Genomic DNA, 14,560 nt, shown 5'->3' on the forward strand with positions numbered 1-14,560 from the left:
GGGAATTCTCAGCATTTCTCAGATGCTTTGGAAGATAAAACTTAAAGGACTAAAGCCTCCTCTATCATATCTGAGAGGTAGCTGATGCAAGGCAGATTGGGGGCATTAAAAACAAGGGAGAAAGGGGGACAAAAGATGACAGAAAAAGTGTGCACAAAGAAAAAGAAAACAAATATATTTGTATGTTGGGAGACAGTGGTTTTGGCCTCAGCAAAACCTACACCAAGGAATATCCTGCTAAGGCTTAATTAAGTTCTCTTAATTATGTCTATTTTGCCACTAAGAAAGAAAGAACGAAACTGAAAATGTGCATTAGATTGAAGTCAAGACTATGAAAGTTAAGAACTTCATTTATTTAATCCAATTGACCTTTAGTTTCCTCACCCGTAAAATGTAAATAATGATACAATTGTGTGGATTTGCTGCAAATATAAAATAAAGCAATGTAAACTGAGTTCAACATAGTATCTGGATTATCTCAAAAAATACCTATTTTATTTTGCAGTTATCTTCTGTTTGTCTCTATAGTGATAAAAATGCCAAAAAAGGAATTGATATGAAAATAGTTCTGCAAATTGGTTCAAAAGGCCAATAGGAAGAGAACAAAAACAGGAAGTAGAGGAAGTAAGTTTTTGGTTACCATCAAAGCTTCAACAGGACCCAAGATATTCCTATGTTATATGTTGGACCGCAGGCCACCAACCGAGTGCTCAGTTCAGATCCCAATTTCCCCAAGCTGTAGAACTTCCATCCTCCAAGTGTATCTTCCAGAGTCATATCATCTTCAGGAAGTGATTCTTAATGTTTTTGAGAATTGCCAACCAACTTGAAGTTCTAATAAGAACTACAGATCCTTTTCTCAGATGTAGGCATTCAGTCTTATCTGGGGCAAATATTTGCTGAGCACCTAATCTGTGTTCAGTTCTAGAGACACAAAATAAAATTATTTAAAAACATCTCTTCTTGCTCTTACTGAGACTGTCAAAAGGTGGTCAGAACTTTATTGCAAATTACACAATTATTTATGTGGGTAGAAGTACTGACTTAAGAAGAGGATATCTGGGGCAAAGTAAGGAGACAGAAATATCTGAGCTTTGTGGAGGGGGCAGTTGTAAAAGGTTTCTTCTAGATAATTTTGTTATCTATGTGCTGAAGAATTCATAGATTTTAGGCAGCCAAAGGGAGTGGTGAGGTCAAGGTGGAGCCTTGTAGAAACAAGAAGGAAAAGGGAATATTCCAGATATGAAGGCAACAGATTGTGATGATGATGCTGAAATTCCATTCTTTATCTTTACCCTTTGCTAAGTGTCTTTGATGTTCCTCTCACAAAAAAAGTTTCCATTTATTTTCATACATATATTTTCTTATTTTCATACTTCTTGAATCTGGGTTGGACTTGATTGATTTGATGAACAGAGTGTCGTGGAAGTGACATCTGCTGTTCCAAACCCAGATCTTGTAAGTTTCTACTTGTTTAGAACTTCTTTAATTGCCACAGGAATGTGTCCAGGATAGTCTGCTGGAGGATGAGAGACAGGGAGAGGAAAATTAAGGTGCCTCAGTTTTCCTAGGTGACTGCCAACTTGCTTCCCCAGATGAGTAAGCAAGCCTAACTAAGACCCGAAGGTATGCTTGGCCAACCGTCAAGGATACATGAGCAATATATGGTGGTTTTGTGTTCCTGTGATGTGGTGGTGGCTTGCAATATAATTGACATGAGTAACTGACACAGTCAATATGACTAAAGCCTACAGTGTCAGAGGAAATGGTTAAGGTGAAGCAGGTGAAGTAGTTAGAGTCTAGATTATTCACTCTGTTACAGATCTTACATTTTAAGAGAAATGTAAAACCATTATTGGATATGAATCAGAGGAATGACATTATCAGCACTTAGAAAGTTCTTTGGATATGTTGTGATAGGCTCAAGTTCAGGACCTCCAAAAGACCACCAGAGACCAAGATTGATGTAAGCAGCAAAGAGGCATTTTTTTGTGAACTAGCTTGGTCCTCTGTGCACACAGCAACTGGTGATGCTGAGAGGCCCCAAGCCCAGGGTTTGCAGAAGTTTTATACACTCTTTGGGGAAGGCAGGGACTTTACATACATCATAGCATCTCTTAGCAAATCGTCACACACTGCTGGAAAATCAAACAACAACTCTTAACATTGATTAGCACATTCACTGGCGGGAACAAGTTGGGTAAGGGTGATTGGTTAGTACAATAGGGGGATTCCTTTGAACTGATTGGTTTAAGCCCTGAGGGGTGTATGTACTAAACTACATGGTTTCCCAACATGTTATCAACCACCATAAACTACTGGGGGGTCATCTGGCATCCCAGGTATTTTCCCTGTCTCATGTTGATTGGTGGCTGCTAGGGAGTTGCTATGGATCCTCAACTAGCCTAACTGAATCAGGGACACCTGGCTCCGAAGATCTCTCCTGTTATTTACAGACAAACAACTCAGCAGGGTGGCTGTCTGCTTAGAAGTGCTCTGTGGGTTTTTTCCCAAGGACAGGGGTCATGCCCCCTTCCTTGGACAGGCTTTGTTCTGAGGTAGAGGCTGGTTTCTCAAAAATGGAGTCACATCAGTTTCTCAGTTGTAGAAAATGGACTGGCAATATTTCAGACAAGTGATAATACAGAATAAAAATAGTAGCAGTGGGGATTCAGAGATACATTTTTTTTATACTTAGGATGTAATGGTAATAGGATTTTTATTAGTTGGGTATGGGGACTGATGGAAAGAGAAGCATTAAGCATATCTGCCAGAATTCTGGTTTGTATGTTGTAAAGATAATGACACCATCTGCTATGATATGGAAAATTGGAGGAGAATCAGTTATAGGACTGAGAAAGAGCAGAAATTCTTTGGACATGTTTGGTTTGAGCTGCCTATAAAGCATTCAGTGGAGATGTTTGATAGGCAGTTGGATGCACATATCTAGAGCACAGAAGAGAGGTCTGGGTTGGAGGTAGTCATTTTGTAGCTGTGAATATATAGATATCAGTCAAAACCATGGATATGAATGAGATCATGGGGGAAGTGTATACAATAAGAGAGTAAAAAGACTTATGTCTGAGTTTTCAAAAGCTGAAAAATTTAAAGGTGAGGTATAAGACAGTGGACTAGAAAGATCAGAGGAAAACCAAGAGCCCATAGGGTCACAGAGGATAATGGGAAAGAGAATTTCAAGAAAGTGATATCCTGTGAGACATGCAGACAAGAGCTAAAAGATATTCATTAAATTGAGTGATATGGAGGTCATCTGATTTTTCTAGAAAGCAAACACTGACTCAAATTTTGAAGAAGATCATGGAGTTGACCATTTCATATTCCTAGGTTAAGACCTACCTGTGGCTTCTGAATGGCAATCTAATAAGATAACCTAAATGAACTTAAAGTATTAATTCTCTTTTTTTTCAAAGGCAAGAAAAATGATTTTGCTAACTTTCAGGTCAACTCAAATTTTTCAAGTTTTGTGTCCCAGATTGGCTGGTGATCCAAAGAAAGAGACTATGTTAATATTAATAAGGCAACTTCTTTCTTTGCCCTTAAAAAGTCTGATTCTCTACCAGCAAAGAAGCATTAGATGAATTAACTGCAGGGAGATGGTTGCACACATAGGAAGCCCCATCTGGTATTTCCAATCTGTTTTCCAGGCATTGTCAACAGAGACTTCCTCCTTTTCTGGAAACTAATCTTCCTGTTTGGACCTAATTGTATTATTCTTAACCCAATCAGAAATAGTGAACAACAATGTGAGTCTGGGGATTCCTGAGAAGTTATTCCAGAAAACTGTGTTTAGAAATATTAAATCTTAGAAAAATAACAGCAGAAAAGTTCCAATAGACCCCCAATTCAATGCAATGAGCTCCCTTCCTCCTGGCTATTCAGCCACTGAACCACATTTCCAATGATTGGAGCCAACTCTTTCCTAACAGCCTCTCACACTCCTGAACAGCTCCTATAATTTGAAAATTCACCCTTCTACTTCCTCCTAATCGGTCTGCTCTTCAGTTTTGTTCCCTAGGACTATCACAAATTTGATGGCCTAAAAGAACAGACATTGTTTCTCTCACTGTTCCGGAGGCTCGAAGTCTAAAAGCAAGATGTTTGTTGGCAGGGATGCATTTCCTCCAGAGGCTCTGGGGAAGTCTGCTCCCTGTTGACTTCCATTTTTGGTGGCTCCAGGCATTTCTTGGTTTGTGGTCACATTGCTCCAATCTCTGCTTCATGATCACATTTCCTTCTCCTCTTCCCTGTGTATATCTAAGGACACTTTTCATTGGATTTAGTGTAGGTCTAAATAATCCAAGATAATGTCTCTCAAGATCTTTAAACCTTAAATTATATCCACACAGACTCGTTTTCCAAATATGGTCATGTTCATAGATTCTGGGGATAAGAATGTAGATCTATACTTTGAGGGACTAAATTTGATGTTACAACCTCCAAAGAATACATCTATTTCTTATTCCACAGAGCTGCCCATTCATTGTTTAAATACAAGTTATTGGTTTTCCTCTTGTTCAGATTAAGGAAAAAATGATTCCCATTACTGAAGACTTGTTATGTTCTAGGCATGTCTAAAATTATATTATGATATATTAGTTTATAGTTTCTCCCTTCCTATTTATTAACATTTCTTTTCTGTGCATTTTTTTTTCTGTGCATTCTTTTTCTGTGCATGGTGATCTTTTTGTTCAGTGTCTCACTTAAAAGGCGAAAGTAACATTAACCTATTTTAATTTTGCAATATGCAGAAAGCCCAAACTCTTGGGTAGAAGGGAATTAATTGCACATGTGTGGGGAAGAGGGAAGGAACAGAGCAGAGCTGGGAGAAGGTACCCAAGAACAGAGGGTACATGTGTGGATGCAATGGTGCTCAAGTATCTAAAGCAGATTAGGTTGTTATAAGGAACCCATGGCAAGTCACAACAGAAGAATTACAATTTCAAAGTACTTGGTTTTGGAGAAAAGCCATGAGTTTTTGTAAAACAAACAAACAAACAAACAAAAAACAGCTCCTGGTTTGAAATTGAGTCTTGGCATGTTCTAAATACATGGTCACTAGGATAAGTGAATCCCTACTCATAATCATGATCTTTGTGATCTGACTCACCCAACCATAAAGTCTAAGGACACTGTATTATCAAGTATAATTACTATGTATAAGCCCAGGCTTGAGAAGGGCATGAGGATAGCAATTCTAAAAGATACAATTAAGTTGTTTGGGCATATGAATACTCTTGCAGTGGATGTACTTGAATTTTATCCCAATCACGTCAGCTGAATAAGGAACACAAAAATCTGGCCTGATTTATAAAATTACAAAGAACAACATTCTCCTGCTAATACTCTTAACGAGACTTTTGCTTCTTTTCTTAAACTGATCTGAGCGAAGCTACCTGTGAAGACCTACCAGCCAAGCCAAAGTCACATCATCATCTGTGTGCATAACCTTGAGTAAGTTAGAGTTCTTCATCTGCAAAATATGGGCATCTGCTAGGCACGGTGGCATATACCTGAAATCCCAGCAACTTGGGAGGCTGAGGCAGGAGGATCACAAGTTCAAAGCCAGCCTCAGCAACTGAGCAAGGCCCTAAGCAATTTAGACAGACTCTGTCTTCAAAAAATAAATAAAAAGAGGCATGGGTATGTGGCTCAGTGGTTTAGCATCCCTTGGTTCAATGTCCAGTACCAAAATAAAAATAAATAAATAAATAAATAAATAAATGAAATGGGGGTTAGACATGATAAATCTGAAGTTTCTTGGTTCACTAATTTTCCTATTATATGATGGAGGCAATCTGATATTCAATGTGGAAAAAAGTTAACAAGGTCTAGTTATAGCACTGAATTCCTTTGTTCCTTTTGTGCAAAACCAGCAAAACCAGGACATCTCCCTGTTTGTTTGTTTGACATAGATTGTCACTATAGAATAAAATATACCAGGCTGGGGATGTGGCTCAAGCGGTAGCGCGCTCGCCTGGCATGCGTGCAGCCCAGGTTCGATCCTCAGCACCGCATACCAACAAAGATGTTGTGTCCACCGAGAACTAAATAAATATTTTAAAAAAGAATAAAATATACCAAATTCCTGGCTTTGGAATAACTCTGAATTTCAGGAATCAAATATATTCCAGAGAGAAATATTCATCAATTCAATATCAAGTCTCACACTTTTAAGTTTCAGTACAAGATACAAAGCAAACTCCCTATGTTAGAATGGTCTGTGGTGCAAAAGTATCCTGCTTTTCCCCTCTCTCTTCATGGTCCTTTTCTATTGCCCACCCCAAACCCTGGACCTCATGTTTCCCTCCTTAACTCACCTGTTCCACACCTGCGGTACCAGTCTGACTGCCTGAAGTATTCATCATGCTGTACTCCATTCATTGTCCTCGCTTATATGATGATTTCCCTGAACACCTCTAGAGAAAAGATCTCTTCTTATTTATTTTGTATCATTAGAAGTAAGCAGAACCCCATAATTGATGCTCAAAAAATATTTGAATGTCCAATCACATGATTAAACCAGTAATTTTTAATCTCCTGGCTCTGCCTCGGGGTAGAAGCAGTTCTCTTCTTTTCAGCCCATTCCATCCTTCAACAGTTCCCTGAAGATGATTCCTCTTTTATTCTCTCTGCTTCATTGATCTCCAGTGAAATAGTTTATGGAGAGGTCAATTAAGTGTCTTACTTCTTCTGTTTGTTTCTTCGAATAGAGGAGTGATATTTCTACTTAACTATACTAATCCAAAAATGTAACCTCAACTTACTCTCCCATTACCTTACAAAAGAGTAGAGTAGACTGTTTAATAACCAAAGGCTAAGATTTAGGTATGACTTCCTGGAGAAATTCTCAAAGAGGTTTTTACCAAACTACTTCAAAAATTTTTAATGTGTCAAACTTTTTTCATCTAGTAACATCTAGCTTAGAAAATTTCTAACTGGAAACATTACTTAGCCTTCCCAAGTCTCTAGAGTTTGTTGTTGTTTGTAAATTAAATAATATTACCTTCTCACAGGGCTGTGGTGAATATTATATGGCATGTTTATGAACAGCAATCTGTTCCATTCCTGGTCCAATACCAAAGTACTCGATACATGGGAGCTGTTTTTGTTAGAATTACTTCATAGTATTGCAGTCTTCAGTTTTCCACATGTAAGCAGTGATTCACCTAATCAATCTCATAATCCCCTGGTTGAATTACTGTTATGTCAGGAATCCTAGGTCTGGCAAGACTTACCTCATATTGCCACAATATCAGTAATTTTTATCTGCCCTTCCTTTTCCCAAAAGTCACTTGGAACAGCTCCAAAATATATATACTTAAAGTGTAAATTGTAAAAATTAAAACTAAGGAAAAAGTGAACCCTCCTATATGAAACATAATGGCAAATACAATTTCACCAATCAAGTGTCATATTTGACTTTCACACACACATAAATATTAATACTGGCTTTTCTTGATGATGGGATTGTCCTTTAATTTTTTTGATAGGTCTCCTTTCCTCATTTTTACTCTTCTGTACTTCACAATTTCTTTATAATGAGCATATACTATTATAAAAATCAGAAAAAAAATTTCTTAATAGTCAAGGCAACAAGGGAAAATTAGTCATTTATATAGTTAGAATCAGAAAGTAGGGAATATGCCAATTCCTTCAATAAAACAATATTTTTTCTAGCTTTGCTTCACTTGCAGGGCTTAACAGTATGATGTATTTTGACCTCAGCAGCTCTCCAGTACAGTGAGGTACCTATCAGTGAGGTACACTGAAAATAGCTGGTGATACTTCTTGTAGCATTGTCCAAAAAAAAAAAAAAAAAAAACCCAGAAAGTGCAAATAACTCTGTAATGGACTAAGATGGTATGCTTCAAGAATAAATGCCAATTAGATGGATTTTGTGCCCTTAGTCAATTGCCCCTAAGGATCAGTGTGAGATGAGCCCAAGAGGGAGAATAAATGCACAGTGATCAGGTCTGGTGTGACTTTCCTGGCTTGAATATGTTCTTGGAGCTGGCTCTTGTAATTTGGAATATCTGAGGATGATAAACGAAGTAGGTGTTAAGTTTTGCAATATTATTGTATTTTGTATAACTCCAGAAATGATGAGGTCCTAGCATGGGTGAGAGGTTTCCAGCCTGTACCCAGTCTGTACTTCTGGTTGTGTCAATGTGGTCACAGAGGAAGACGTTGATACTACCAGAGGATGTGAAGGGAATGTCACTCAGACCTTATTGTGTGCAATAATGCATGCTTTGATAAATCGCTGGCAGTTAAGAAAGTCACACTAACTAGTCAGAAATGATTGTAAACCTCTAGAAAGAAGAGCCCAATGGACTCTTCAACAATTTCAACAATGATCAGCATATGAATAATCTTATTCCTTATTATCCATGTCCAGGATATTTGCAATTATATGGAAAAAGAATACAAATTTAATTATAAAAAAATACTCAGCTGGAGCATCTCTAATCTGGGAATCTGAAATCTGAAATACTCCAAAAGCTGAAACATTTTGAGTGCCCACACTATGCCACAAGTGGAAAAACCCCACAGCAGAACTTATGGGAAGGATTACAGTTAAAATGCAGGCACACTAAAAATGTATAAAATTATATTTAGGCTATAACTATAAGGTCTATATCAAACCTACATGAATTTTGTGTTTAAACTTGTGTGCCATTCCCAAGATAGCTCCGTTGTATATGCAAATACTCCAAAATCTAAAATCCTTCTGGTGTCAAGTATTTTGGAGAAAGGATATTCAATTTGCATTTCTAAATTTTACTTTTATATTCATGATATGACTTCATGAATTTCCACAAGTTGTTTCTAAATATATGCAGATAGTTTTACTTTGTCTCTTCTTAAGTGTTGAATCTCTCCAGGACAGGGTTTTATTAATGCCTTCCTTTCCTACTATCTCTCAGGACCCAGTACAGTGAGGTACCTATCAAATGACAGCTTAGTAAATGCTACCCATTGCCAGACATACTGACCCCACAACCCCAGTGCTAAGGATTGAACCTAGGGCCTTATGTACCCTTGCTCTACCACTAAGCTACATCCCCAGCCCAAAGTGCTATTTTGATCACCATAAATATTACTGTGCCAAAGCACATATATAATATAGTAAAGAGATTTGTAATGTTGCCTTCTAACAATGGTATGTTTAGAAAATTATTAGAGATTTATTTTTTATAAAATCCAATAGACACAAAATTCATTTAATGACATCAGCATCTGTATTCACTCTTTGTTGAGTAAATCAAGCCAAACATGGGCCCCAAACTTTTGAAGTCACTTGTTTTCTTTTTCTTCATCTTTTTTTCCACTGTTGAAATTTCTCTCTGTTATGTTTGTCTTTTGAAACTTGATGAGAGAGAACAGAAATTCATTTGCGTCTGGCTTTGTAAGTGTTTGCTTCTTGAGTGTATTTGCGTGTTTTTGTGGCAGTTGCTAATGGTATCTCTGGATACCTCCCCCTCCCTAGCCAAGCATGCACTCATACACTCAACTCCTGTGCTTTCTCTGTCTCTCTAAGACCTAAGGAAAAAAAAAAAAGTCTTTCTGAAAACAATCACAATGATTCTAGCCAAGAGAAATCTTTATACCAGAAAAGGTGTTCTCCAGAACTAAGTGCAACATCAGAACTGTTCGTACAAATTATCAAACCAGGTGTGTACTTTTCCACTGCCAAAGAAGCTGGAAGTAAGTCAAAAAACCAATGATGGGAATAGCTTTGAAATACAGAAGCGGTTAAGGAAAGTTTTGGATTCCAGTAAGCTCTGAGGTCCTGACACTCTATTTAAACTTAGGAAGTGGCTATCTTAGCTGAGCCAGTGCCCAGACCAGACTGTTAAAGCCACAGGAGAGTATTTGTTTTTAATGGTACTGAAATTTCTGCCATCTGGTTCTCCCATCTATCCCCACAAAGATGTGTGTGGGTCTTGTGCAGTCTCAGGAAGTCCCTTCACTTTGCTAGACCTGATATCTAGAAAAGAGATCCCTTCTAGTACTGACCTTCTAGGGTTCTCAGCCAGTCTCTCCTAGAGACTCATAGGGTACTTTGCCTCTTGGTGACCAGCAAGAATTTCAGTATATCCAAGGGCATTTTGTCCTTTGAGCACTGAGACACCAAGTCTCAAGCTAACCTTTTCTTATAACAGTGGCTTCTTGTGGCACTTTGAGATATGATCTAGTTACATCAAATGCAGTATGATAGGCCTGAATTCTCTGAAGGAACACATTCTTTCTTTCTAAGCTTTTTTATATTTTGTTAACTGGTTGTTTTTAGTTTTGCAAGACAGTAGAATCCTTTTGACATAATTTAAAAAGCCTGGAATAGATCTCATTCTTATCCAGTCTCCATCCAGTACCTCTCCTCTCCCTTCCCACTCCCTAGCTCTGGCTCCTTTCCCTCCACTGATTTTTCTGCCGTAGTTATTTTTTAAAATTAATTCTTGTGGTTGTACATGATGGTTTGTAAATTAAAGTTAGCTCTAAAATGAAATAGAAGCATCTTTTTTCCCTGAATAGCTCCAACCATGTCTGAGCAGCCCAAGAACCAGTTTGACCTCTCTGAAATCCACTGGGACAAGGGGTAGGGGAGAATAATGTCTAGGATAGCTACAGGGTATATTTCACAAACACTGCTAAGCCAGTTCTACCTACCTCTAAAGGTTCACAGGTGATCAGTGTGCTTCCATCTGACTGCTCACTGTTTTTGCAATTAGTTACTGAAATTGTAGTACTTCCTGATGTTTCTTAACTAAGAGTCATCCAGTCTCTTAATCAATATGCTATTTAAGGATATTTAATCAAAGCCAACACCTGACCTAATGTTAAATGAGATCTATATGATAATTATCATTGATCTACCAGAAAGGAAACCAACATGTGTAGAATTTAAGAAAATTATTAGGTACAGAGCTAAACATCACCACTTGATCATGAGGTATTTGAGCTTCATAACCTAAGCAGCTGGGCTTTCTGTACCCAGACTGAAAAGGGAAAACTACTCCCAGAAAAATGTAACTACATATTTTTTTTTATAACTCCATTTTTGGATTCTAACTTTTTTAATTTAAAATTTCTAAAATTAACACATAAAATTGTACATATTCATGGGGTACCAGCTGGTGTTTCAATATATTTTTGAGTTGAATACTCCACTATCTAGACTAATATTCATCAGATTAAAACTATCAAAGAATTTGTTGAGTTCTCTGAAACCACTCAAGTTCTGGCCAGATCTTTCTGTCATGACATGTTATCTCTTTGATTTAATAACATAACTCTGGAAAGGGAAACCAAGCATGTCAGCTTTGGCATCGGCTTTAAGTGATCTGGAATCTCTCTGCTGTCTCTGAAGGGGTCACAAACAGTCATACTCCAGCGTCAGACAACACAATTGTTCTGGGCAAGCCAACGCAGCAGAGACAGACTTTGACCTTTTCCATGTTTTTCCTTCTGCCTCATCCTCAGCACAGGAAAGGCCAAGTCATGCTGGGTAGTACACTCAGGCCTCTGCTTCTGAAGCAAAACCCAATGGGTTTTCTCTCTGCTCATCCAATGGCAGCTCCCATGGGCTCCAGGGCTCCACTTCCTCCTCAACCCTGTGTGTAGTTCTGAACAGGGATGAGGCTGACTGTGGGGTGAGCGGGCACTGGACAGGTCACTGAGGATAAGAAGCTTGTGCTGATGCAGTGGGAATTTTGATGTCATGGAGAAGAATTTACTCCTTGTATTTTTGAAACTTGTAACCACCTCGGGAGATAGATTTGGTGCACACTGTAGTTTATACTTGAGAAAATATAATTCCAAAGAGATTAGGTGACTGGCCCATGATCACACATACGAAATGCCAAGCATAGAACGAAACTCCATTCTTTGGGATCCATCATGTTTGTTTCTGTGCTTCACAACTACCAATTTCTCTCAGTCCTTTTTTTTTACACTCATTCTCCCATAGGGCAGAAAGGATGCTCCAGTTCAATGTCTTCTGAACTGCTCCTCTCTCCCATAAGGTATTTGTAGGAAAAGAATTCACTTGAGAAGGATTTACTGACTGATAAAAATCTCCAACTCCCATGAAGCTTACAATCTAGTGGAAGGAGACAAATAATAAATAAAACAAGCAAGTAAAATATATAGAATATTTTGAATAGTGACGGTTGCGATGGAGGAACCACATGAAGTGGGAGAGGGAGTTAGGGCATGTTGGTCACGGGGGTTGAGGGGGGACCACATGTGGCTCTCTGCAGAAAGAATCTTCCAGAGAGAGAAGAAAGTGCCAAGGTCCTGAGGTGGAAACATGTCTGGAAGATAAGTGAAACATCAGAGAGGCCAGAGATCAGGAGTGAGAGCAGTAGGAGATGACTTCAGAGGAGGAGGGAGCACCTTCATGTGAAGTCTTATGGACCATGTAAAGACTTCGCCTTCTGTTGTATGTAAGATGGGAAGCACTTAGACCCTTTGTACCAAGGAGTGGCATGATTTGACTTGATGTAGTTTAGAAAAGTTATGTTTAGAATAAACTAACCAGAAGAGAAGGCAGAAGCAGAGAGATTAATTAAAGCAGTTGCCAAGAACTAGGAGAATGATAAGATGGTTTGGGTCAGAAGGTAGGACTGGAGGTAGGAGTTGAATTCCAAAGCAAACAGGGTACACTCACACGTGGGAGATAGGATGGATCACAGCAGAGGTGGTAGAGCAGAGGACACTGGACAGGAAACCTGGAATTCTGAGTTGCAGTTTTGGCCCCATAACACATACTCAGTGATACTCAAAGAAAGTCGCCGAAAAAATTGGAGTCTTGGCCTTTATACCTCCACAAATGGGCTCACCAGGTATCTGTGCAATGATTATGGTATCTGTGCAAGTGTTGACTGGCTTGGGTTGTGTCCTAGCTCTATGTGACCTGCTCAAGTTAATTATTCTAAGTATCCATAGAGGGGCACTGAGATCAACTCTGGAATATTTTGAGGACAAATACAAAAAAAAAAAAATTAAATTATAATTTTGAGGAAATAATCCAAAAATAATCCAAAACAAACTTATTTTAAAAAGTGAAATCACTGACTTGGTAAGTTATACATATATATATCATGGAAGAAATTTGTTTCAAGAAAATTGTTTCAACCAAAGAGTTCAGTTCTTAGTACTAATATGGATTTTGTTTTCTTCCAACCTAGATTTATGAATTATCTAGTCAGTGACTGATGAATAACTACCAAGAAAAAAAAAATCCTCAACTTCAGATTTCAGTTTCAGTTAAGGACACAAATCTTCTTTTGTTTTCCCTTATCTCTGAGCAAGCTTACCAGCACCCTGGAATTTTTTCAAATTTTTACTAAGAAATATGAGATTGAATTATTCTAAGTGACTCAAAAGTTTACAACTTCCTCAATTTTGCTTAAATATGCAAAGTCCTGGTTACCTCTTTCTAATTCACAAGTACAAAAATCACCCATAATCTCAAGTTCAAGATGAGTAGAGAGCTGGAGGGCTGGGAAGCCCCTCCCAGGGGTGAAAGGGCAGGAGTCACAGGGAAGGCAGGACCACAGTGCCACACACTGTCATGCCCTTTCAGACAGAGGCACTTGCTCTACCTGACCCCTTCCTGCTCCTCTTATCTTCTCTCTGACCCTCCAAGTCATCTCCATCAAACATCCCTGTTCTAAGTCAAGGGTCTTAAGGTTCTGAAAGGTAACTGATAAGCTGTTTAATACCCAATGTAAATTGAATGATTAATGGTGAAGAAGGATTAGTCTCAGGGCTCTCTGAAATCTCTAAATTTTGAAAGAGAGATTCCAGAAAGGCCATTTCTTGAATACAGTGCTGGTGAAATGGTGAAGTGCCCACAAACTCTGGTAGCAGCTGTCTAGGAAGGAATTCCTTTGAGAAAGGCTCATGAAATATTCTTATAAGGTGTTCTCCTGAGAAGTCTTGAATATTGTCTCTGAGACCATTTCAGGGGTCCATGGAATCAAAATCATTTTCATAATTACATCAATCCATTATTTTCTCTTTTCTCTCTCATGGTCTCCCAAATGTGCCGTGTGATATATGATGTTGGCAACACTCAGAGAGCTACAATGATATGTGATTATAAATTTTTGATTTAAAACTTTATAAGTTTCCATTTCAAATATGGTTAATATGAGCATATATAATTCACCTTACAAAACAGCTCTTTGGAGTCCCCTTAAGTGCATAAAGCAGTACTGATACCAAAATGTTTGAGAACTGGTGCTTTCAGTTACTCTGACTGCTCTACAGAAATCTAGCAAAATACAGAGTGATGGTTCCACTAAATTCAAAACTATGTGAGCTATTGAACCTTTGAAATCTTTTATTTTTTTGGTATCTAAAAGCAAAACCAAAACAACACACATCAGGAAATGTACCATGACCCATGGTCCATGTTAAAAGACACAAATTGGGGGACCTTCCTCCGGCCAGGTCAGAGTCCTCGATTTGTGCTTTTGTGATTAATCAGTCAACTGCATCTTTTATGGAGTGGGAGATAGAAAAGAGA

Source organism: Marmota monax, unplaced genomic scaffold (genome assembly GCF_021218885.2).
Source record: "Marmota monax isolate L192 unplaced genomic scaffold, Marmota_monax_Labrador192_F-V1.1 WCK01_AAM20220418_F8-fsc00119, whole genome shotgun sequence".
Lineage (NCBI taxonomy): Eukaryota > Metazoa > Chordata > Mammalia > Rodentia > Sciuridae > Marmota > Marmota monax.